This window comes from Eurosta solidaginis, chromosome 4 (assembly GCF_040869045.1).
Source record: "Eurosta solidaginis isolate ZX-2024a chromosome 4, ASM4086904v1, whole genome shotgun sequence".
Classification (NCBI taxonomy): domain Eukaryota; kingdom Metazoa; phylum Arthropoda; class Insecta; order Diptera; family Tephritidae; genus Eurosta; species Eurosta solidaginis.
Window position 1 is genome coordinate 172100487 of NC_090322.1, and position 27625 is coordinate 172128111.

Consider the following 27625-nt stretch of genomic DNA (forward strand, 5'->3'; position numbering starts at 1 on the left):
GTCTAATGAGCCATCCATCCATGTCTGTCTGGGTCGACCAACAGCTCTATTGGCTGGAAAGCATCGTTAATCATTATTGAACCAATTGGATGATTAAGAAGATGAGGACTATTTTGACTTTGATGAGAAATTGGGAAAGGAGAATTATCAAGATAGAGGATTTGGCGATACCATTGGTAAAATGGCATCTCTTACTTTCTGTATGCACTATGAGCTATTCGAAATGCATGCTCCTACCCGCTACTTCATTTTTTTTTTTTTTTTTTCTTAAATCTAAATCGGTAATTATCATCCTCGCCAAGATTACTTACTGCTAATTGAATTTGTAAATATTTACATTTCAAGAAACACTTCAACAGACTTTCATCGACTTGCAACAAAGAGCTACAATCTTCCAAACAACTTTTCATCATCAATTCTGACGAGGTTGTTTATTTGTTTTAACTTTCCACGTTGGCCCTTCCCCTTTAATCAACAGCGGTTTCCGCTGCGACTCAAGAAAAAATCCGCAAATCAACGTCAGTGGGTAATTACTTTATTGGTCGGTTGAGCAGCGACTGCTAACAACTCAAAATAATGCTCAAAAATGCCAATAAAACCGTCTATTAAGACGAAAGCCACTGAGCACATTGTATACTTAAGGCAGCCATTGTCTATACAATATTACGGTCATTGGCTGACGCTGCCGGCAGTTAGGCCATTCAACAGAGCCACCAAGTCTGCTTAAATGGATTAAATTTTCAACATTAATTTTTCACTTAAGCGAAAAGTCGGAAGTGGCGAAAGAGCGATGATAGCGTTGATAAAAATAAAAGAAAAAGTTTTAAAGGTTTTTATTTTTCATTCTTTTCTCTTGCAGGTGAGGTCTAATTTTCACCCCGCAATCGTCCACTTTTTTAAGTTTCAAACTTTTAAAATTCAACAAATTGTCTACACTTCCGCACGGGCAACAAACAAGGACACAAAGAGTGCATACATGCGTCAAAGTAGAAAATAATGACAACAATAACAAAGAATCACATTGTTATTGCATTGAGGGAAAACAAAAAATCTGTGAAGGACATTGCTGGTTTCGGATGAGCCGACGGCTTTATACCTATCATGAATGTAACGGAACAATAATATCCGTAATTTGTGAGATGTAAGTACTTATCCCTAACGAGTGCATAAATCAAAAATTCTTTTACATATTTTTATGTTCATAAACTGTGAGGCTCACTCTTGGCTGGTGACACTGAGTACAAGTTTACTTACATATTTGCTGATTCACATGTATATATATTAGGGTGGGTCGATTTGTATGGACGAAAGTTAACCGATATCGCGCCATCGATTTTTCGATAGGATTTGGGTTCAGGAAAACAAAGTTCTACTACGCATACCCAACAAAAATAATTTTCGAGCCTGCGAAATTTCATTTTTTTACTTTTTTCGACTTTGGGTTTTAAGGTTTTTTTCATGACCTACTAAAAAAATTTGCATTCCATTGTAAAATTTTCATGTCCGACCCAGAAATGTCCGCTAAAAATTATAAAATAAAAATATATATTTTTTTTTTCAAAAAACTGTTATCGTCAACGTTTTTAGCGGACATTTTTGGGTTGGACAGGGTATACATGAAAATATTACAATCAAATGAAAATTTGTTTAGTAGGGCATGAAGAAAACCTTAAAATTCAAAGTCAAAACAATAAAATTTCGCAGACTCGGCAATTATTTTTTTGGGTATGTGTAGTAGAAATTTGTTTTCCTGAACCCAAATCGTATTGAAAAATCGATGGCGCGATATCGGTTAATAAATCGACCCACCCTAATATATATACAGAACACATATATATGTATATCTACAAATACTTTATTTTATAAGGTAAACCGGCTGGACGCATTCTGCGACAGCAAGTCCTATGCACTCTAGCCATTGAAAGTAATTTTCCCCAAAGTTCCGGGCAGTCAATCAAACCAAAAACTAAATCATAAATAAACATCAGGGATTGGCTAGACCGTCTAGACACAATTGACTTCATGCTTATGAGGGCGCAACGAGCACTATACGAAGGTATAGGATCAGAAAAATGAAGGCGTTGAAGAGCAAAACGAACGAATCTCTTCTGTACTCTTTCCAGTCTTAGTGAATGAATAGAATAAATTGGATTCCAAATAATAGAGGCATATTCCAGTTTTGAACGCACCAATGAATTATATAATGTTTTTCTTGTGCATGGATCTGTAAAATCTTTGCCATAGCGCCGTATGAAGGCCAGATTCGAATAGGCCTTGAGCAAGATGTAGCTGATGTGATTAGCAAAAGTAAAGCTCGAATAGAACATTATACCAATATCAACAAATTCGCCTACGGTTGAAAGGCTATCACCAAAAAGGGTGTACGTGGACTCAATTGTATAAAGGTTTTTCGAAAGTGTCATATGGAAGCACGCTTTATGTTCAGTCGTAGGTTGTTTTTAATGCTCCAACTAGTTAGATTATTAAGATCATTTTGTAAAAGAATTACGTGTGACACGCTCGCAATGGTTTGAAATGGTTTTAATTGCTCAAGCCAACTTTCCTCTCCTTTCATTTCCTTTCCTTTCCTTTGCTTTCCTTTCCCTCACTTCCCTTTCCTTTCCTCTTCTTTCCCCTTATAACTTTTTTTCACAAGAAATTTATCTCATAACAGGAGGAGGCAATCATTTTTCTTTTCGAGCCACCCTAATTTATTCGTAAATCTGTGGATATACATCACCATGAAAAATTTCACAAATTTATTAGTCCGTTAACAAAAATAAAGAATATAAACTACAAGAATGTCTAGAAATTGTTACATGACACAAATTTGTTATTGTTATTGTTATTGCACTACATCCAAGCATCCGGTGCACGTCATGTATTTAAGAGTATTTATGTATGTTCGTATATTTATTTCCACTAGAAAATCGTATGTGAAATACGCTTGTTAAGTATTTAGGCACAATGAAAATGGGTGTCTCTTGAACTCTCATTTATTTTCTGGCACATCATCATGTGAATGACCGTAGATTTACCGTTATTTTTCGTATTAATATATGCATTGGCACACACTTGTATTAAGCTATTTCTCCTCTTTAGATATTCGTTTGAAACGGCAGGATAATAAATATAGGACTTAATCTTCTACAATGAAGAGAGAGATTTACCCGTCGGTAGCGATGGATTGAAGGTAAAGCTAGACTGGTCATCTTCCTTGAACAAAGTGTAAAGGTGAGGGGCGTTTAAATGAGATAGAACCCCTATAGATCTAGCACTAAAAACCAATGCATTCCATCTAAAGTTGAACGTCAAGAAGGTCTATTCCCATATCGCTGTTGACATAACGAAAAGGCTTGAAAACTTTCACCGCGGATATTACAAAGGACATTCCAACTTCCTTCGACACCGTATATGATTCCGATATATCAGGACAGGTATGATGAGAAAATTATGATTTACGCTCGTCGTAAGAGACACTTTTCAATTGTTTGGTCCAAGGCAGGATTTAATGGCAAGAGTGATTCGCCTTCTGATTTCTAAGCTTACATTGTCTTCTCAGTTAATGCTGTTTCCCAGATGGACTAAGTCCTTTAGAGTCTTGAATGTTCATCCGTCAACAGTAACGCAGTTCTAAGGTACTAATGCGCTTATTCGTCCACTGATGGTAGCAAGTACTTCGGTTTTTCATTGCTCACCTCAAGATCCACTTTTGCAGCCCTTTATCCAATCCAGAGAAGGCAAACTTACTGCGTGTTTATTAAGACCGCATGATATCACCAGCATACGACAGCGGTGCTCTTACAATAGATTATTCTATCAGGGCTTATGTGTACTACTAGAAGTATAATATCCAGCTACAGATAAAAAAAAATCACGATAGGAAGAAGTCTTGCCTGAAGCTACGTTTGGTTGTGAATGGCTTAGAGAGGTCCCTTTAAATCATACCGCAGCTTGTGGTGTTGGTAAACGTCATTAATGCTTTGAAGGTGTAGGTCTCAAGGCGCACTGATAAAGTTGGATGGTCGATTTACTTGGTCTTCAGCATTTCGCTCAATATAATACCTCGAACCTTACACGCGATATTAACCAAATTTATTCCGCGGGTATCATTTGATCTTGAACAGAGGATATCTAAATTGTAAAATGGAGATATGTGAACGTCCAACCATACATCCGTCATTACCTGGTGTCTTGCTGCAAGGGTTTCCTCTCCCACCTCGTTTTATGACAATGAGAAAGTGTGCTTTCTCCACAGCTTAAGCATAACCTGTTCGTCAGTTTCTAGGTCGCTATTATCATGCCTGCTTAAATCTGTCCAACCTTTGAAACCTTTTATCATCGGAAATCATTCCTATCAGCCTGTATCTGAAGGTTCTCGCACTCGGTCCTCTATTTTTCTTCTTCTCGTCACCATCATGCCCATTGTTGTGCCGGTATGTGACGTAGCATGCATAGAAGCAATGCCGAGAATCAGCCTTTGCTCACGTCTCGCGCCTCCTTTTTGGACACACGCGCTCGTTTAAGAAAATACATCGGCTCCAAGTCCCCCACACCATGTGGTCCGTATGCCAAATTAAATTATTTATGATTGCGATTCAGTCAAATGCAGCTCATGCCTTGGCCGCTGTCACCTTCAAATATGTTCCGGGCCTATCAAGAGCAACCGTCCGATCGTTGCATTTATTACACCGTGCTACCTAAGCGCAAGTACCAATCATCAACCAAGGTACTCCAGCAGAACTCGCACAGCACATAGGACAAAACCTAAATCCCTCAAGGCGTGTCCACCCATATCTTACCGCCAGGGAGACTACTGCCCACCCCCCCCCCCCCCTGCAATTCAGAACTCTGCAAGTGAGTTTAAACTGGTTTACCGGAAAGATCACGGAGATAGTTATAGTTTATTACATGAATAAAAATATTATCCGTATAGCCGAAATTCAAAAAACAAAGCGAATCGGACTTCCGAACTTTCGATAGCTATAACATCCATAGAAAATATCGCACAATCGATAATGGAGGACTTGCCTTTATAAGCAATCTCATGCAATATAATATATATGAACCCAACATCAGCCGCAGGGGTAAAACCTTAGAAAGTCAAGGCATAAACATCCGGTCAGGTGATGGCGACCTTTAAGTAATTAAAATCTATATATCTTCTGCCACCTGCTGTCCTAATGGCTATCGCCCTCATATCAGCGCTCTACTTGGAGGCGAAAACCATCTTATTATTGCCGATTTCAACGCACACCACCTCTGTCATTCCAGCTTGCCAGTCGACACCAGAGACAGACAGCTAGCGCAACAGAAAATAAGAATTTCTGCACTGTACATGGGATGACCCACTCGGAACGCAGAAAACTGTCACTGCTCGTCAGACTTTTCCATCGACAGCGCAGGACTCGTAAACTGCGTCGAATGGTAGGCAATGCTTACCTTAGCATCTGGCCACCTGCCCACCGCAACAAAAGCACGACGTGTCACTCATTACCATCACCCCCACAGAGGTTCAAAAAACCATTAAAAGGGCCAAGCCCTCTTAAAGAATAGGCCCAGACGGAATAGCCATGCCAATGCTAAAAGACCTTGGGGCTGAGGAAACAAACTACCTGGCGCACGGTTTTTAACTCTACCATGAAGTCCTTTGTCATTCCCGAACAATGGAAAATGGCAAAGATAATTCCACTACTAAATCTTTAGAAACCAGCCATCAAATGCATAGCACTATCACCGCGCTAACCACTATAAACACTCAGATAAACTCCTCACTCAAACAGGAAAACGCATAATAGGACGGTGATCGTGACCTTTTACCTCTCAAAAGCTCTTGACCCAGTCAATGACATGGAAGGCTCACCCCTTCCTCCTTGTCTAAAAATATGGACTCCTAATTATCTGAATAGTCGGCAAGCGTCGATTCAATATAGGAACGAAACATCAAAATCTAGGATAATTAAACATGGTGTACCACAGGGTGGTATCCTATCCCCACTTCTGTTTAATTTCTACATATCAAAGCTCCCTTCTCCACCAGAAGCAGTTACTATCGAATATTACACTTATGATGGGCCAGCATCGACACTAGCGACAACATCAGCACTGAAATCCAGCGAAGAATCAATCTTGCCAATAAATGCTACTTTGGACTAGGTAGGCAATTGAAAAGTAAAGTCCTCTCTCGGCGAACGAAAATCATACTCTACAAGTCACTTATCGTACCCGTCCTGCTATATGGGGCAGAAGCATGGACCATGACAACAGCAGATGAAGCGGCTTTGGGAGTGTTCGAGAGAAAAGTTCTTTGAAAGATTTATGGACCTCTACGCGTTGGCGATGGCGAGTACCGAAGAAGATTTAATGATGAGCTGTACGAGCTATACGCACACAGTCCAGCGAATTAAAACGCAGCGGCTGCGCTGGCTAGGCCATGTTATGCGAATGAAAGATGATGCTCCGGCCAAGAAAGTGTTTCTATCGGAACCCGCCTATGGAAGCAGAGGTAGAGGGCGGCCCCCACTCCGTTGGAAGGACCAGGTGGAAAACGATTTAAACTCCCTTGGTGTGACCAATTTGCGCCGGTTGGCGGAGCGAAGGAGCGACTGGCGCGCCTTGTTGGACGGCCATAACCGTTTAGACGGTTAAGCGCCAATTAAGTAAGTAAGTAAGATGGGCCAGCGCCGAAACCGGTTTGTTTCCAAACCAAATTTAAAAAGGATGACGGAAAATCGTTCCAATATACAAGGACTGCACGATAATGGCAACGGGATATGGCCCTCCAATAGTCAAACTAGTTTCTAGAGAAAATAAAACAGCTATCTCCCCAGCCTTTCTATTTTCTTCACCTCGCGCAACCTGGTACTATCACCAACCAAATTTACGGCCACTCTGTTTACGACGTGAAAGGAAGAGATAACGCAAATATTGGACGTCCTCGTCGATGGTGTTACGACACGGACTGTCAGTCATCCAAAGATCTTAGGGATAATGTTCAATAACATTCTTACAAGACGCATGCCACAAGAATTGTATCTTAAGTACAAAGCCGCAAGAAAATCCTCAGTTCACCAGTTTGACCGCTTGGTCTTAAAAACACACATTGGAAAAGGCTGCAGGCACACCAAAATGCTGCACCCAGAACTGCAACAGGATGTGTTCCTATGACCACTGAACGTCAGCTACATAGTGAGGCAAAAGAACTCAATAATAAAGAGCATAAAGAAATACTGAACAAACTGTTTTTACTTAATTGTCACAAACCTTGATACCCTAGCAAGCAGCTGCTTGATCTAGCCCCGCCTGCAATAGTGTGATTTTAAAAGAAGAATAGAAACACAATGTAATCCTCTAAATATTCCTTGATGTTTTTTAACAAAGCTTAATCACTTTCGTTTGAAATGCAAAAGCTTCTAAGATGTTTTATTCCACGCTTTTCACGCCCACAAAGCAGTGCTAATTAACATGTTAAGCATCAAAGTATGCTTAAACAAAACAGTAGCAGATGTACAAGAATGGCCCTCGCTATACCAAATTACACTTAACATTTAAATGAGCTCATAACACTCACTCACTACTTAGCCACAGCTAAGTACTTTTGATGCGCTAAGGAAAACTCATTAGAACGCTTAGTAGCCACTTGGTGGTGTGGTGCGAATAGTGGGTGGTCATTTTTTTAACAAACTCACAGTTATATTTTAGTGCAAATACTTAAAGAAAGTGAGATAAAAGGTGAAAGAACTGTCAAGTATTTAACGAAAACTTATAAGGAAAAATAATTTCTTTTTTTTGCGTTTGCTTAAAGCTTGCTGTTATGTGGTGTATGTGGAACATACTCAGACTTCTAGGAGGTGCTACCAGAAACTAAACCACACAACATGCATAGCAAACGTATAAGTATATAAGCAAATCCCAAAAACTTTTACTTTTTTGGATACTCGGGTTTTACACACGGGCAAAAAACTTAAGGCCACAAAAAGTGCAAGGACATTAAGTTTGACCTTTTGACTATCCGATCTGATGATTTTAAAAATCAAGAAAGTTAATAGCAAGTTTTTGCAGAACTTCGAAACGTAAAGAACATCGATTGTTACACTTTTTCAAGCGATACGCTTGATTTTTTTTTTCTATTTTCGATAAAATTTTAAGGCATCGCTGAAACGCTATGGAATTTAAATTGAATGTTGTTTTTGAGACGGAGATTCTAAAAGTATGAGCAAAATTAATGTGCCCCTCCAATACTCAAAACTATCATCAATCAAATAAGCGATACCTTTTTTTCGTCATTTTCAATATTGACAGTTTTTTGGTTATAGCTTTTTGAAGCAACTGAGTATTGAAATTTGGATTATGCACGATAATAGCCTATCAGGGACTAAAAATACCTGGGGCTTCAAATTCGATGTGCCCTTTCAGTTTTGAAGGTAGATGCAGAAAAGTGGAAGCACTTGGTTCCGTAAATTTTTATACTCAGTTGAGCAGAGCTCACAGAGTATATTAAGTTTGATTGGATAACGGTTGGTTGTACATATATAAAGGAATCGAGATAGATATAGACTTCCATATATCAAAATAATCAGGATCGAAAAAAAATTTGATTGAGCCATGTCCGTCCGTCCGTCCGTCCGTCCGTCCGTTAACACGATAACTTGAGTAAATTTTGAGGTATCTTGATGAAATTTGGTATGTAGGTTCCTGAGCACTCATCTCAGATAGCTATTTAAAATAAACGATATCGGACTATAACCACGCCCACTTTTTCGATATCGAAAATTTCGAAAAACCGAAAAAGTGCGATAATTCATTACAAAATACAGATAAAGCGACGAAACTTGGCAGATGAGTTTAACTTATGACGCAGAATAGAAAATTAGTAAAATTTTAGACAATGGGCGTGGCACCGCCCACTTTTAAAAGAAGGTAATTTAAAATTTTGCAAGCTGTAATTTGGCAGTCGTTGAAGATATCATGATGAAATTTGGCAGGAACGTTACTCCTATTACTATATCTACGCTTAATAAAAATTAGCAAAATCGGATAAGGACCACGCCCACTTTTAAAAAAAAAATTTGTTTATAGTAAAATTTTAACAAACAATTTAATATCTTTACAGTATATAAGTAAATTATGTCAACATTCAACTCCAGTAATGATGTGGTGCAACAAAATACAAAAATAAAAGAAAATTTCAAAATGGGCGTGGCTCCGCCCTTTTTCATTTAATTTGTCTAGGATACTTTTAACGCCATAAGTCGAACAAAAATTAACCAATCCTTTTGAAATTTGGTACGGGCATAGATTTTATGACGTTAACTGTTTTCTGGGAAAATGGGCGGAATCGGTTGATGCCACGCCCAGTTTTTATACACAGTCGTCCGTCTGTCCTTCCGCATGGCCGTTAACACGATAACTTGAGCAAAAATCTACATATCTTTAATGACCTTCGTTCACGTGCTTACTTGAACTCATTTTATCTTGGTATGAAAAACGAATGAAATCCGACTATGACCACGCCCACTTTTTCGATATCGAAAATTACGAAAAATGAAAAAAATGCCATAATTCTATACCAAATACGAAAAAAGGGATGAAACATGGTAAGGTAATTGGATTGTTTTATTGACGCGAAATATAACTTTAGAAAAAACTTTATAAAATGGTTGTGACATCTACCATATTAAGTAGAAGAAAATGAAAAAGTTCTGCAGGGCGAAATAAAAAACCCTTAAAACCTTGGCAGGTATTACATATATAAATAAATTAGCGGTATCCAACAGATAATGTTCTGGGTCACCCTGGTCCACATTTTGGTCGATATCTGGAAAACGCCTTCACATATACAACTACCACCACTCCCTTTTAAAACTCTCATTAATGCCTTTAATTTGATACCCATATCGTACAAACTCATTCTAGAGTCACCCCTGGTCCACCTTTATGGCGATATCTCGAAAAGGCGCCCACCTATAGAACTAAGCCCCACGCCCTTTTAAAATACTCATTAACACCTTTCATTTGATATCCATATCGTACAAACATATTCTAAAGTCACCCCTGGTCCACCTTTATGGCGATATTTCGAAAAGGCGAACACCTATAGAACGAAGGCCCACTCCCTTTTAAAAATACTCATTAGCACCTTTCATTTGATACTAATATCGCACAAACAAAGTCTAGACTCACCCCTGGTCCACCTTTATTGCGATACCTCGAAAAGGCGTCCACCTATAGAACTAAGGCCCACTCCCTTTTAATATACTCATTAACTCCTTTCGTTTGATACCCATATTGCACAAACGAATTCTAGAGTCACCCCTGGCCCACCTCTATGGCGATGTCTCGAAACGGCGTCCACCTATGGAACTAAGGATTACTCCCTTTTAAAAAACTTATTAGCACCTTTCTTTTGATACCCATATTGTACAAACAAATTCTAGGGTCACCCCTGCTCCACCTTTATGGCGATATCTCGAAACGGCGTCCACCTATGGAACTAAGGATTACTCCCTTTTAAAATACTCATTAACACCTTTCTTTCGATACCCATATTGTACAAACAGATTCTAGGGTCACCCCTGGTCCACCTTTATGGCGATATCTCGAAAATGCGACCACCTATACAACAACCACCACTCCCTTTTAAAACCCTCATTAATACCTTTAATTTGATACCCATATCGTACAAACACATTCTAGAGTCACCCCTGGTCCACGTTTGTGGGGATATTTCGAAACGGCGTCCACCTATAGAATGAAGGCCCACTCTCTTTTAAAATACTCATTAACACCTTTCGTTTGATGCCCATATTGTACAAGCATATTCTAGGGTCACCCCTGGTCCACCTTTATGGCGATATCTCGAAACGGCGTCCACCTATGGAACTAAGGATTACTCCCTTTTAAAATACTCATTAACACCTTTCTTTTGATACCCATATTGTACAAACAAATTCTAGGGTCACCCCTGGTCCACCTTTATGGCGATATCTCGAAACGGCGTCCACCTATGGAACTAAGGATTACTCCCTTTTAAAATACTCATTAACACCTTTCTTTTGATACCCATATTGTACAAACAAATTCTAGGGTCACCCCTGGTCCACCTTTATGGCGATATCTCGAAACGGTGTCCACCTATGGAACTAAGGATTACTCCCTTTTAAAATACTCATTAACACCTTTCATTTGATACCCATATCGTACAAACACATTCTAGAGTCACCCCTGGTCCACTTTTATGGTGATATTTCGGATCGGCATCCACCTATAGAACTAAGGCCCACTCCCTTTTAAAATACTCATTAACACCATTCGTTTGATGCCCATATTGTACAAACAAATTCTAGGGTCACCCCTGGTCCACCTTTATGGCGATATCTCGAAACGGCGTCCACCTATGGAACTAAGGATTACTCCCTTTTAAAATACTCATTAACACCTTGCATTTGATACCCATATCGTACAAACGCATTCTAGAGTCAACCCTGATCCACCTTTATGGCTATATCCCTAAATGGCGTCCACCTATAGAACTATGGTCCACTCCCTCATAAAATACTCTTTAATGCCTTTCATTTGATACGCATGTTATACAAACACATTCCAGGGTTTCCCTCGGTTCATTTTCCTACATGGTTATTTTCCCTTATGTTGTCACCATAGCTTTCAACTGAGTATGTAATGTTCGGTTACACCCGAACTTAACCTTCCTTACTTGTTTTCATTAGCATGTTTTTTGTGGGCACAGCTACAATTTTACTTTTATCACTTCATACCCGTTTGTTATTTTTTTCTCAACACCACAGTAGTATACCATGAATTGCCTCATCTTGGAATATTCACGCAAGGAAAGTTATTAATGTTTGCACATGGGGCAAATATACGAAATTTCCGACAAAAATTGGCAATCTTCAAAAAGTAGAAAAATGTTTTGTTTTTTTAACCAGGTTTTATTTATAAGTAAATGAAAATAAACACAAATTTGGTACAAAAATTTAAAAAAAAATAAAAATTTCTACACTTTTTGACGATTGCCAATTTTTGGCGAAAATTTCGCATATTTGCCCCGTGTACAAACATCAATATTCCTTGCGGGAATATTCCAAGATGAGGCAATTGATGGTGTACCACTGTGGTGTAAAGAAAAAATAAACAATCGGTATGAAGTGATAAAAGTAAAATTGTAGCTGTTCCCACAAAAAACATGCTCCTGAAAAAAATTTACGCAACCAAGTGCTTCCACTTTTCTGCCTCTACCTTCAAAACTGAAAGGGGCACATCGAATTTACTGTGGTGTAGAGAAAAAATTAACAAACAGGTATGAAATATTTGACTGTTACCCGGTTTCATATTTTTGCCGATATCTCTAAAACCGGGTTTCGGGTATCAACAAAATTTTACCTAAATATACCCCACATAGATATGTACATCTTGATAAAATTTCAACACAATCGGCTAAGAAGTGTTTAAATACGTAAAAAAATTTAAGGTTTTCCGGGTTTATATTTTTATCAATATCTCCAAAACCGGATCTCAGGTATTAAAACTTTTTGACCTAAACATACTTCGTTCACATATCTATATGTTTTTAAAGTTTCAAAAGAATCGGTAGAAAGGTGTTAAAATAAATGTGTTGCAAACTTTGTAAAAAATATTTGGCGGTTATTCGGTTTTATATTTTTACCGATATCTACAAAACCGGGTTTCGTGTATCAAAACAATTTTACATAGCTAACAGCTGCATATATCTCCATATTTTGTTATAATTTCGATATAATCGGTACAGAAGAGTTGAAATCAATATATATTTAACATTGGGACCTCAATTTATATATATTTTGCTCGATCTTTTTACTATATCTTTTTGAGGCATTATGTAAGACGAGTAACGGCGATGCACTATTGCTCCAATTTACCCCTCAATGTTCCTAACAAAAAGATATTTGCGTGATTCCATGTTTCAAAAAAAGCAAAGTTTGGTGGATTTCCCCATATACAGCATACAAATATTCCTATCCACCTCAGGCTTTGTAACTGGGTACAGACATACTTACATGAACTTTAGCAAGAATCAATGCTTTTCAGGTGTTTTTTTTTGCACTCTAACACGCTTCTAGATGGTGTGCTATGCGAGATAAACACCTTTTGTTCACACGAGTCTGCAGTAGCCTTTGCTGCTTTACTTACGGCTTCCACTCCAATATTCAGTAATGCAAAATGGTCTTTATTAGACTACTTTGAGAGGACTTCACAATAACTCTTACTTCACAACCAATAACGTGCTTAAATCAAAACTGAAACTGATTCCTCAGCTTGCGCTGCTTTTATACTCTCAGTTTTCTCATTCATCCATTTCTCCCGAGGTCTAGTCATTTCGCGAAACTGTATTCCAGAACAATTGTATCCTTTGCTTGGTTATTAGCTATATACAGGTATACCTATTTGTAGTTTATGTTCCTCTTATAGCCATATGCGGATGTATGCGTGAGTACTACTTCGGCTGATGATTACGTGTGTTTGCGAGTATCTCTTCGCTGCCTTGTATGTACATTAGACTGGGTTGGTTCGAAATGTAGAATTTCGAACTTCGTAAGCCGATATCTATTTTTCGGAGGCTAAGTTCGAAGAACGGAGATAGTAATTTGTTTACTTAAGCCCCAATCTCTACAAAAAAGTGGGCTTTGTCCAATACACAGAAAAAAAGTTGATTTCTCGCTTAGGTTTGACTCACTTATTTACTTTGACTTCCGCTATTCATGATATTTGGCATATCTTTATTAACTTTTCAATGCAAACCCTGCAATTTTTCCTCCAAAAATATCATGAGTTCCATGTCTAAGTATAATAAGAATCAGGCAAAATAACAGTTGCAATAAATATTGAAAGTGCTATAACTTCTTTGTTTATTATTTTATTAATATGGTTTCAAAGCAACATTTTTTTGAAGTTTTAAGTGCTTTCGTTTGGTAAGGAAAAAAGCATACATTAGGGGGGGGTAAAATTTTGTTAGCTGACCTAATCATGTGAAAACGCCTTCATAGCTTAAAAGGACATTAAACGGAAATGTGAAGCTTCTCAAGGCCAAAATAATGACATACAAAAATCGGACGTCAAATAACCAAGTTACAACGAAAAAACATTTTCGGCTGTATTTCGAAGGATCAAAAAAAATTTTAAAAAATTTTTCCGAAACCCTCCCAACATAACCTTCAAATTTAGGGGCGGACATTGGCAACTTTTTTTTCGACCCAGTCTAATGTACATATGTGTGTAAATGATGTTTGATTTGTTTACGTACATACGAGTGGCTGCTTAGTATCAGCTTAGTGATACTAGTATCATGTTAGTGATGCTAATATTCGTCACAATGTGTATTGCCTTTGGTAATAAAGTGCTATTGGATGCGAAGAATAGCGCGATCGCTTTCTGCCGGTAATACCTAATGCATTCTTCGGCTGACAAATCCAGACCACAGCCCAATGGACATATTGTGTCACCTATTGCCATCACCGCTGAAAAGGTTGAAGAAGCCATCAAACATAAAAAACACTGGACACAATTTTCCTGTCGATGCTTAAAAACCTTCACAGAAAGAGTTTCAGTTACAACATCAATTGCATCCAAACCACTTGAGGCCAATACAAGGAAGCTCTGAAGCTACTTATGAAGCAATTGGACAGCTGCTCGTGTGTCATGCGTATCCGATATGATCGCCGAGCTTAAATGAAACAAACTGAAGGAATCTGCAATCCTTTCAAAACACCGGGCTCAGAGCTGCCACGAATCGTGAAGCGAAAATGGTCCCCATGAACGAAGGAAACGAATTGCTGAACAGCTTCTATTAAATACTCAGAAACCTGGTAATTCTAGCAGACAACTGATTGATGAGGCTCCGACCCCCAGAGATATTAGGGAACATCTCCGTCAGCACTACTAAGAGATTCGTCACGCAAGGATTCAGCCCTTTGAACCAATCCACACTCCAACGGTAAAGTCTTACGCCAATTAATGCGGGCGAACCTTTTTCAAATTTCCCTTTACTCAATGAAGAGAAACAAATCGAGGACGACTTCGAATCTTTTGAATTTTCCGATATCAATAAGAAGATATGACATACGTTTTTTGTGATGGCATGACCAAAAGGGATTAATAGTTAGCACAGCACCAATTTATGGCACTGAAGACGATGATGATGGCATAAGAAAAGCCGCCTAAATGCTTTCATCCCAACTGCTTTTACTCTGCTACACAACTACAATCTCTTGCCAACAAAAAGGCTAATGACCCGATATCAAGCTTATTACGAGGATTGTTTGATAGTTCGGTGACTTTTTTTTTTGAGCCGCAGTAAATTTAAACGCAACGCTGGTCACATCAACTGCCAAACTGCTGTATTTGACAGCCAATGAAAGCAGACAACACGTGAATTATAATTAAAGTAGAACGAGCCTGACCCGTTCGCATCTTGCGCAACCAATGTAAAAGTCTCTTATAAAATATCAACAGAAATTAGCTGTTCTATTAATTTACAACTTGCGCTGTCATTTAGGGTAATGCAGTGCAAATATTCACAATAGTGCCATAGTACAAATAGATTTCTTTGTGCGCTCACAATCGTTTATTTTTAACAAATTATTTTAATAAAATATAGCTAAACAAAAGCACTACGACCAAAATTGCCCAAAGCTCGCTAATATCCCAAATCTCCATCTTTACAACCAAAACTTTATTTATAGATTTGGATGCCAAATAAGAGCGAAAAAGGGACCCGTACATAAAAGCAGCAATTATAAATAATATATATGATAAAGAAGAAGAAACTACGGATCAATTCCACAAACTAGAAACCAAGAAACTAAATTTTTCCATGGGAACGTGCATCAAAGAAGGGAGAGGTTTAATTCACATTGATTAGCTACTTTGAAAAGTCGTATTGGAACGATTTACTTTGAAAAGGTTATAGTCTAAGAGCCCGTGACTGCCAGACCTTTGTCATTAGACCTTTCTTTCGTCATTTTATAAAGACTGATTTTCATATATGTTCTTCGTCACGATATAAGAAGCAACTAGGCTCATTGCCAGACAATTTCCATAGTGGCTTTGTCCAGCCAGACACTTTTAATCCTTCTAAACTTCAAAGAACATGGAATCAATTTTATACTGAATTTCGAATATAAAATCTTTAAAAAAAACTTTTGAAATTTTGTTTGCCGTAAAAAACTTTCAGCTTTCATTTTATGAAAAAGTACAGTTTTGCATTAAAAAAGTATCTAGCTGGACAAAGCCACTATGGAAATTGTCTGGCAATGAGCCTAGTTGCTTCTTATATGTGACGAAGACCAAATATGAAAATCAGTCTTTATAAAATGACGAAAGAAAGGTCTATTTTCCTGCAAAATTTTCGCACGATATCTGTTAAAGCTACTATGACTCAAGTTTTATAATAGACCACCGATCCTGCTTCAGTTGGAAGTATGCACTGACGAAATTTCAACTTTTATAAAATGACAAAGGTCTGGCAGTCACGGGCTCTTGTTCTATTAAATCGATCACTGGCGAACATTATTCGAAATTTTTGGACCGCATACATGTGTAGTCACAATGCCACAAAACGCATAAAGAAGACGACCAGTAGGAGATCAGTAGATATGAAGAGGTCATTAAAAAGCAAACGTCTGTTTTTAGAGTTTTAACAGATGTAAATATGAGACTATTAGAGATAATTAACACCCATTTACCACAGCGAGACCTGTCTTTTAAACAAAAAGTCAATGTAATATCAAACAGCCCTCGTATTAATGGTAATTGAAAAATCATGTACTAAACCAATTACTGTAGTGGTTTTTGCACTCAATTTTTTGTGCATTTCTTGAAACTCTACTATTCTCATGAGGCAGCAATTTCCAGTTCATCTGAATTTTCAGTTCAACGAAATTGCTGCGACACAATAAAATTACACCAAAATGTTCAATTGGTGGTAGACAAGTATATGTTTATATGTGTGTGTAGTATATATGGAATGGCACAGCAATCAAAATTGAATTAAATACATATTGTATTGGATTTCTTTCGATGAATTGAAATCACAGCAGTATCTAACATTTACTATGAGATTGTGTAAGTTGCATTGTTATTGTATCAATCTAATGGTAAATATTAGTTTATTCAGTTGGCAGTACACCACTGCGTATACGTAACAGCCCTACCAGAAATTGAATTATGTACTTTATAGGCAAATAAAAAGTACGCTTAACTAGTTTCAAATATATTTGGGTATCGCAAAAAAAAGAGTTTCGGCCTAGATGTAATGAAATTTGAAGTTATTTAACTCTTATAATTTCACTTATTTTACTACATATTTCAATACCAAATTTGGGAATCTTACAATCTATATTTGTGGAACCTTCCGCGGTGCTTGGAACTTCAGAACATGATGACACTTCAGAACAAGATGGCACTACAACATAAGCGAAGAAACTTTCGCACTCGAAAAGTTTGGGGTAGAGTTTTAATAACTTTTCGATAACCCAGAGTGGTGAAACTTTGAATATAGCTTAGAACCTTTTTTAAGTGAAATATTTAGGACAATAATATCTACTACATGGGACAGGGATAGAGATATTTTATTGCGCTAGAAACTTGAAGCCTTATACTGTTTTCACACAGAAACTTAATGATCTCATTTCACCTGCTAATGAAATCGTAAATTTTTTGTTTTCACACAGAAGTAACTGCTCGATTAGTATGTCTCATCCAGACAATCATGGCGGAACCATACAAGGTGGGAGCATGGTGACATACCTACAAACAAACAAAATTCCAAGTACTTGTAAATTCGATGGACAAATGTCAAAATCGTACTGCGCCGGTAGTTGATGTATCCAATCAAATAAAAAAGGTTATAATCAGCTGTTCGATGCGGCCACCTTGTATCGTTCCGCCATGCAGACAATGACATTTGCTTTGACAAATGGCATTTTTAAGCACGGAACACACCAAAAACTAAGAAGCGGAAACGGAAGAGGAACGCTGCCAACAGAGTTGCATTGTGCTTTTGACTTCATTAGGCATTCGATTAGCTACTAATGAAATAATAATAGATTCGAATTTTGTAGGGAAGATTGAGCTCAATAAGCGTCTTAATGTAGAAAACTGCCTTTATTATTCAATAAGCCGTCTGTGTGAAAACAGTATTATACTGTTTTCACACAGAAACTTAATGATCTCATTTCACCTGCTAATGAAATCGTAAATTTTTTGCTTTCACACAGAAGTAACTGCTCGATTAGTATGAAGGATGAGACAGACAATCATGGCGGAACGATACAAGGTGGGAGCATGATGACATACCTACAAACAAAAAAAATTCCATGTACTTGTAAATTCGATGGACAAATGTCAAAATCGTACTGCGCCGGTAGTTGATGTATCAAATCAAATAAAAAAGGTTATAATCAGCTGTTCGATGCGGCCACCTTGTATCGTTCCGCCATGCAGACAATGACATTTGCTTTGAAAACTAAGAAACGGAAACGGAAGCGGAACGCTGCCAACAGAGTTGCATTGTGCTTTTGACTTCATTAGGCATTCGATTAGCTACTAATGAAATAATAATAGATTCGAATTTTGTAGGGAAGATTGAGCTCAATAAGCGTCTTAATGTAGAAAATTGCCTTTATTATTCAATAAGCCGTCTGTGTGAAATTAGTATTACACTTAGTTTAAGGCGCTATGACAATGCAACAAAAAGACAAAAAAATTACCGCTAGGTGGTGCTGATATTTAAAATGATTTGAAATTTCGCGATCAGTTTTTAGTAACTTCAAAGTGAGCTAGAGTCTTAAAACATAAAATGTCCTTCAGAGGTCAATGCAAAAAGTTTCGCTTGATGTCGCACGGTTCTAGATATTTAAGAAAATAGTACTGAATGGCTGACATTAGGCGATCACGTTTTGAGTGGTTTTCCCTTGAGCTAAAACTTAATACCTCATACGTAATTGAGAAGCAGATTACCATGCTTTGAATAAGGGGATAAATTGCGATAGGTGGCGCTCCAGTTGAAAAATTAAAAAATTTCGTACCAAACTGCGAAATCTTCCGATCAAGTTTTAAGAAACAGATCGATGTATTAAAATCATACAGAAGGAAAGATACTTTTCTGCTTGTAAATTTCCGCCTGACTAAAATCATGTAACATAAGACTAAGAGATCGCTCGATATCTGCGAGGTTATAAGGTTTGGGATTAAGTTGTTAATAAATACTTCTGAATTTCGTACAATTTTGCGACTACAATTAAATTGCATGCAAATGGAAATATGATAAAAACTTTTTGATTGTTTGCTACAATTTTGGAATTATCTGTTTACATTAGGGCGGTCCTAATTTTTCGACTCTCTTTTTTTATACTCAGTTGAGCAGAGCTCACAGAGTATATTAAGTTTGATTGGATAACGGTTGGTTGTACATATATAAAGGAATCGAGATAGATATATACTTCCATATATCAAAATAATCAGGATCGAAAAAAAATTTGATCGAGCCATGTCCGTCCGTCCGTCCGTCCGTTAACACGATAACTTGAGTAAATCTTGAGGTATCTTGATGAAATTTGGTACGTAGGTTCCTGAGCACTCATCTCAGATCGCTATTTAAAATGAACGATATCGGACTATAACCACGCCCCCTTTTTCGATATCGCAAATTTCGAAAAAACGAAAAAGTGCGATAATTCATTACAAAAGACCGATAAAGCGACGAAACTTGGTAGATGAGTTGAACTTATGACGCAGAATAGAAAATTAGTAAAATTTTGGACAATGGGCGTGGCACCGCCCACTTTTAAAAGAAGGTAATTTAAAACTTTTGCAAGCTGTAATTTGGCAGTCGTTGAAGATATCATGATGAAATTTGGCAGGAGCGTTACTCCTATTACTATATGTACATTTAATAAAAATTAGCAAAATCGGAGAAAGACCACGCCCACTTTTAAAAAAAAAAATTTTTTAAAGTAAAATTTTGACAAAAAATTTAATATCTTTACAGTATGTAAGTAAATTATGTCAACATTCAACTCCAGTAATGATATGGTGCAACAAAATACAAAAATAAAAGAAAATTTCAAAATGGACGTGGCTCCGCCCTTTTTCATTTAATTTGTCTAGGATACTTTTAACGCCATAAGTCGAACAAAAATTAACCAATCCTTTTGAAATTTGGTAGGGGCATAGATTTTATGGGGTTAACTGTTTTCTGTGAAAATGGGCGAAATCGGTTGATGTCACGCCCAGTTTTTATACACAGTCGTCCGTCTGTCCTTCCGCATGGCCGTTAACACGATAACTTGAGCAAAAATCGATATATCTTTACTAAACTCAGTTCACGTACTTATCTGAACTCGCTTTATTTTGGTATGAAAAATGAACGAAATCCGACTATGACCACGCACACTTTTTCGATATCGAAAATTACGAAAAATGAAAAAAATGCCATAATTCTATACCAAATACGAAAAAAGGGATGAAATATGTTAAGGTAATTGGATTGTTTTATTGACGCGAAATATAACTTTAGAAAAAACTTTATAAAATGGTTGTGACACCTACCATATTAAGTAGAAGAAAATGAAAAATTTCTGCAGGGCGAAATAAAAAACCCTTAAAATCTTGGCAGGTATTACATATATAAATAAATTAGCGGTATCCAACAGATGATGTTCTGGGTCACCCTGGTCCACATTTTGGTCGATATCTGGAAAACGCCTTCACATATACAACTACCACCACTCGCTTTTAAAACTCTCATTAATACCTTTAATTTGATACCCATATCGTACAAACTCATTCTAGAGTCACCCCTGGTCCACCTTTATGGCGATATTTCGAAAAGGCGAACACCTATAGAACGAATGCCCACTCCCTTTTAAAAATACTCATTAACACCTTTCATTTGATACTCATATCGTACAAACAAAGTCTAGAGTCACCCCTGGTCCAGAAAGGCCCACTCCCTCTTAAAATACTCATTAACTCCTTTCGTTTGATACCCATATTGCACAAACGAATTCTAGAGTCACCCCTGGCCCACCTTTATGGCGATATCTCGAAATGGCGTCCACCTATGGAACTAAGGATTACTCGCTTTTAAAATACTCATTAACACCTTTCATTTGATACCCATATCGTACAAACGCATTCTAGAGTCACACCTGGTCCATCTTTATGGCGATATCTCGAAAAGGCGTCCACCTATAGAACTAAGGCCCACTCCCTCTTAAAATACTCATTAACTCCTTTCGTTTGATACCCATATCGTACAAACAAAGTCTAGAGTCACCCCTGGTCCACCTTTATTGCGATACCTCGAAAATGCGTCCACCTATAGAACTAAGGCCCACTCCCTCTTAAAATACTCATTAACTCCTTTCGTTTGATATCCATATTACACAAACGAATTCTAGAGTCACCCCTGGCCCACCTTTATGGCGATATCTCGAAACGGCTTCCACCTATAGAACTAAGGCTCACTCGCTTTTAAAGTACTCATTAAAACCTTTCGTTTGATGCCCATATTGTGCAAACAAATTCTAGGGTCACCCCTGGTCCACCTTTATGGCGATATCTCGAAAAGGGGTCCACCTATAGAACTAAGCCCTTTTAAAATAATCATTAACACCTTTCATTTGATGCCCATATCATACAAACAAATTCTAAGGTCACCCCTGGTCCACCTTTATGGCGATATCTCGAAAAGGCGAACACCTATAAAACGAAGGCCCACTCCCTTTTAAAAATACTCATTAACACCTTTCATTTGATACCCATATTGCACAAACGAATTCTAGAGTCACCCCTGGCCCCTTTTAAAATACTCATTAACACCTTTCATTTGATACCCATATCGTACAAACGCATTCTAGAGTCACACCTGGTCCATCTTTATGGCGATATCTCGAAAAGGCGTCCACCTATAGAACTAAGGCCCACTCCCTCTTAAAATACTCATTAACTCTTTTCGTTTGATACCCATATTGCACAAACGAATTCTAGAGTCACCCCTAGTCCACCTTTATGGCGATATCTCGAAAAGGGGTCCACCTATAGAACTAAGCCCTTTTAAAATAATCATGAACACCTTTCATTTGATACCCATATCATACAAACAAATTCTAAGGTCACCCCTGGTCCACCTTTATGGCGATATCTCGAAAAGGCGAACACCTATAAAACGAAGGCCCACTCCCTTTTAAAAATACTCATTAACACCTTTCATTTGATACCCATATTGCACAAACGAATTCTAGAGTCACCCCTGGCCCACCATTATGGCGATATCTCGAAACGGCGTCCACCTATGGAACTAAGGATTACTCCCTTTTAAAATACTCATTAACACCTTTCATTTGATACCCATATCGTACAAACGCATTCTAGAGTCACACCTGGTCCACTTTATGGCGATATCTCGAAAAGGCGTCCACCTATAGAACTAAGGCCCACTCCCTCTTAAAATACTCATTAACTCCTTTCGTTTGATACCCATATCGTACAAACAAAGTCTAGAGTCACCCCTGGTCCACCTTTATTGCGATACCTCGAAAATGCGTCCACCTATAGAACTAAGGCCCACTCCCTCTTAAAATACTCATTAACTCCTTTCGTTTGATATCCATATTACACAAACGAATTCTAGAGTCACCCCTGGCCCACCTTTATGGCGATATCTCGAAACGGCTTCCACCTATAGAACTAAGGCTCACTCGCTTTTAAAATACTCATTAAAACCTTTCGTTTGATGCCCATATTGTGCAAACAAATTCTAGGGTCACCCCTGGTCCACCTTTATGGCGATATCTCGAAACGGCGTCCACCTATGGATTACTCCCTTTTAAAATGCTCATTAACACCTTTCATTTGATACCCATATCGTACAAACGCATTCTAGAGTCACACCTGGTCCATCTTTATGGCGATATCTCGAAAATGCGTCCACCTATAGAACTAAGGCCCACTCCCTCTTAAAATACTCATTAACTCCTTTCGTTTGATATCCATATTACACAAACGAATTCTAGAGTCACCCCTGGCCCACCTTTATGGCGATATCTCGAAACGGCTTCCACCTATAGAACTAAGGCTCACTCGCTTTTAAAATACTCATTAAAACCTTTCGTTTGATGCCCATATTGTGCAAACAAATTCTAGGGTCACCCCTGGTCCACCTTTATGGCGATATCTCGAAACGGCGTCCACCTATGGATTACTCCCTTTTAAAATGCTCATTAAAACCTTTCGTTTGATGCCCATATTGTGCAAACAAATTCTAGGGTCACCCCTGGTCCACCTTTATGGCGATATCTCGAAAAGGGGTCCACCTATAGAACTAAGCCCTTTTAAAATAATCATGAACACCTTTCATTTGATACCCATATCATACAAACAAATTCTAAGGTCACCCCTGGTCCACCTTTATGGCGATATCTCGAAACGGCGTCCACCTATGGATTACTCCCTTTTAAAATGCTCATTAACACCTTTCATTTGATACCCATATCGTACAAACGCATTCTAGAGTCACACCTGGTCCACCTTTATGGCGATATCTCGAAACGGCTTCCACCTATAGAACTAAGGCTCACTCGCTTTTAAAATACTCATTAAAACCTTTCGTTTGATGCCCATATTGCACAAACGAATTCTAGAGTCACCCCTGGCCCACCATTATGGCGATATCTCGAAACGGCGTCCACCTATGGAACTAAGGATTACTCCCTTTTAAAATACTCATTAATACCTTTCATTTGATACCCATATCGTACAAACGCATTCTAGAGTCAACCCTGATCCACCTTTATGGCTATATCCCTAAATGGCGTCCACCTATAGAACTATGGCCCACTCCCTCATAAAATACTCTTTAATGCCTTTCATTTGATACACATGTCATACATGTCGGTTCATTTTCCTACATGGTTATTTTCCCTTATGTTGTCACCATAGCTCTCAACTGAGTATGTAATGTTCGGTTACACCCGAACTTAACCTTCCTTACTTGTTTTATACTCAGTTGAGCAGAGCTCACAGAGTATATTCAGTTTGATTGGATAACGTTTGGTTGTACATATATAAAGGAATCGAGATAGATATAGACTTCCATATATCAAAATAATCAGGATCGAAACAAAAAATTGATTGAGCCATGTCCGTCCGTCCGTCCGTTAACACGATAACTTGAGTAAATCTTGAGGTATCTTGATGAAATTTGGTATGTAGGTTCCTGAGCACTTATCTCAGATCGCTATTTAAAATGAACGATATTGGACTATAACCACGCCCACTTTTTCGATATCGAAAATTTCGAAAAACCGAAAAAGTGCGATAATTCATTACAAAAGACCGATAAAGCGACGAAACTTGGTAGATGAGTTGAACTTATGACGCAGAATAGAAAATTAGTAAAATTTTGGACAATGGGCGTGGCACCGCCCACTTTTAAAAGAAGGTAATTTAAAATTTTGCAAGCTGTAATTTGGCAGTCGTTGAAGATATCATGATGAAATTTGGCAGGAACGTTACTCCTATTACTATATGTACGCTTAAAAAAATTAGCAAAATCGGAGAAGGACTACGCCCACTTTAAAAAAACAAATTTTTTTTTAAGTAAAATTTTAACAAAAAATTTAATATATTTACAGTATATAAGTAAATTATGTCAACATTTAACTCCAGTAATGATATGGTGCAACAAAGTACAAAAATAAAAGAAAATTTCAAAATGGGCGTGGCTCCGCCCTTTTTCATTTAATTTGTCTAGGATACTTTTAACGCCATAAGTCGAACAAAAATTAACCAATCCTTTTGAAATTTGGTAGGAGTATAGATTTTATGACGTTAACTGTTTTCTGTGAAAATGGGCGAAATCGGTTGATGCCACGCCCAGTTTTTATACACAGTCGTCCGTCTGTCCTTCCGCTCGGCCGTTAACACGATAACTTGAGCAAAAATCGACATATCTTTAATGAACTTAGTTCACGTGCTTACTTGAACTCACTTTATCTTGGTATGAAAAATGAACGAAATCCGACTATGACCACGCCCACTTTTTCGATATCGAAAATTACGAAAAATGAAAAAAATGCCATAATTCTATACCAAATACGAAAAAAGGGATTAAACATGGTAAGGTAATTGGATTGTTTTATTGACGCGAAATATAAATTTCGAAAAAACTTTATAAAATGGTTGTGACATCTACCATATTAAGTAGAAGAAAATGAAAAAGTTCTGCAGGGCGAAATAAAAAACACTTAAAATCTTGGCAGGTATTTATTACATATATAAATGAATTAGCGGTATCCAGCAGATGATGTTCTGAGTCACCCTGGTCCACATTTTGGTCGATATCTGGAAAACGCCTTTACATATACAACTACCACCACTCCCTTTTAAAACTCTCATTAATACCTTAACTTTGATACCCATATCGTACAAACTCATTCTAGAGTCACCCCTGGTCCACCTTTATGGCGATATGTCGAAAAGGCGTCCACCTATAGAACTAAGCCCCACGCCCTTTTAAAATACTCATTAACACCTTTCATTTGATACCCATATCGTACAAACATATTCTAAAGTCACCCCTGGTCCACCTTTATGGCGATATTTCGAAAAGGCGAACACCTATAGAACGAAGGCCCACTCCCTTTTAAAAATACTCATTAACACCTTTCTTTTGATACCCATATCGTACAAACAAAGTCTAGAGTCACCCCTGGTCCACCTTTATTGCGATACCTCGAAAAGGCGTCCACCTATGGAACTAAGGATTACTCCCTTTTAAAATACTCATTAACACCTTTCATTTGATACCCATATCGTACAAACACATTCTAGAGTCACCCCTGGTCCACCTTTATAGCGATATTTCGAAACGGCGTCCACCTATAGAACTAAGGCCCACTCCATTTTAAAATACTCATTAACACCTTTCGTTTGATGCCCATATTGTGCAAACAAATTCTAGGGTCACCCCTGGTCCACCTTTATGGCGATATCTCGAAACGGCGTCCACCTATGGAACTAAGGATTACTCCCTTTTAAAATGCTCATTAACACTTTCTTTTTTTTTTTATCCCATATTATACAAACAAATTCTAGGGTCACCCCTGGTCCACCTTTATGGCGATATATGGAAACGGCGTCCACCTATAGAACTAAGGATTACTCCCTTTTAAAATACTCATTAACACCTTTCATTTGATACTCATATCGTACAAACGCATTCTACAGTCACCCCTGGTCCACCTTTATGGCGATATCTCGAAAAGGCGACCACCTATACAACAACCACCACTCCCTTTTAAAACCCTCATTAATACCTTTAATTTGATACCCATATCGTACAAACACATTCTAGAGTCACCCCTGGTCCACCTTTATGGCGATATTTCGAAACGGCATCCACCTATAGAACTAAGGCCCACTCCCTTTTAAAATACTTATTAACACCATTCGTTTGATGCCCATATTTTACAAACAAATTCTAGGGTCGCCCCTGGTCCACCTTTGTGGCGATATCTCGAAACGGCGTTCACCTATGGAACCAAGGATTACTCCCTTTTAAAATACTCATTAACACCTTTCATTTGATATCCATATCGTACAAACGCATTCTAGAGTCACCCCTGGTCCACCTTTATGGCGATATCTCGAAAAGACGGCCACCTATACAATAACCACCACTCCCTTTTAAAACCCTCATTAATACCTTTAATTTGATATCCATATCGTACAAACGCATTCTAGAGTCAACCCTGATCCACCTTTATGGCTATATCCCTAAATGGCGTCCACCTATAGAACTATGGCCCACTCCCTCATAAAATACTCTTTAATGCCTTTCATTTGATACACATGTATTATAAGCACATTCCAGGGTTTCCCTCAGTTCATTTTCCTACATGGTTATTTTCCCTTATGCTGTCACCATAGCTCTCAACTGAGTATGGAATGTTCGGTTACACCCGAACTTAACCGTCCTTACTTGTTTTTAATTAACGAGGCAGCCCGTTAAATCATTACTTACTCAAAAATACGGATGTCGGACATTTTTTTGTAAGATAGATCAAACTTTTAGAAAAATCATTAAATCAAATTAAATCTTAATGTAGGTTTCCAAAAGGTCTGCTAATAACCTTAAAAACTATCTAAGGCTGGTTTCGAGATCGGCTAAATTTTAGGTACCTTACCCAAAGAGGATAAATATAATAACAGACACCAGTCCGCTACGAGTGGCGAGTAACTCGCTAGAAATTAAAAAAATGTATGCTTAATATGCAAAATAGAGGGACATTTTTATTTGTCTCGCATTTATTAATGCCGTATATGCACTAGAGATATACCCCGCCGATAAACGCCACCGCCGCCGTCGACTTTTTTCGTTTTTGGCACGCCGCCGCCGAATGTCTAAAATATCGGCGTGGCGGCGGCGGCGGCGTCCGGCGCGTTACTATATTTTCTACTCGTTTAAGACTGTTTAAGCCATTTATTGTTCATGTCGCTAAAGTGGTATAAACGGATGCGCATCACTGCCAGTTATAAGAAACTAATTGCGAAATTTAACTCTTTCTAA

The 27625-nt window shown here is 38.0% G+C and overlaps 1 protein-coding gene across 1 annotated transcript in view; it reads left to right on the top strand.

Annotated features, from left to right (window-relative positions):
- The first annotated feature begins 996 nt into the window (after window positions 1-996).
- The window catches only part of LOC137250635 (transmembrane protein 185B), a 127710-nt gene continuing 101081 nt past the window's right edge, over window positions 997-27625 (top strand). Inside the window, exon 1 of the mRNA XM_067783781.1 lies at window positions 997-1141. The gene's annotated coding sequence lies outside the window, so the exon portion shown is untranslated. The remainder of the gene's footprint in view (window positions 1142-27625) is intronic.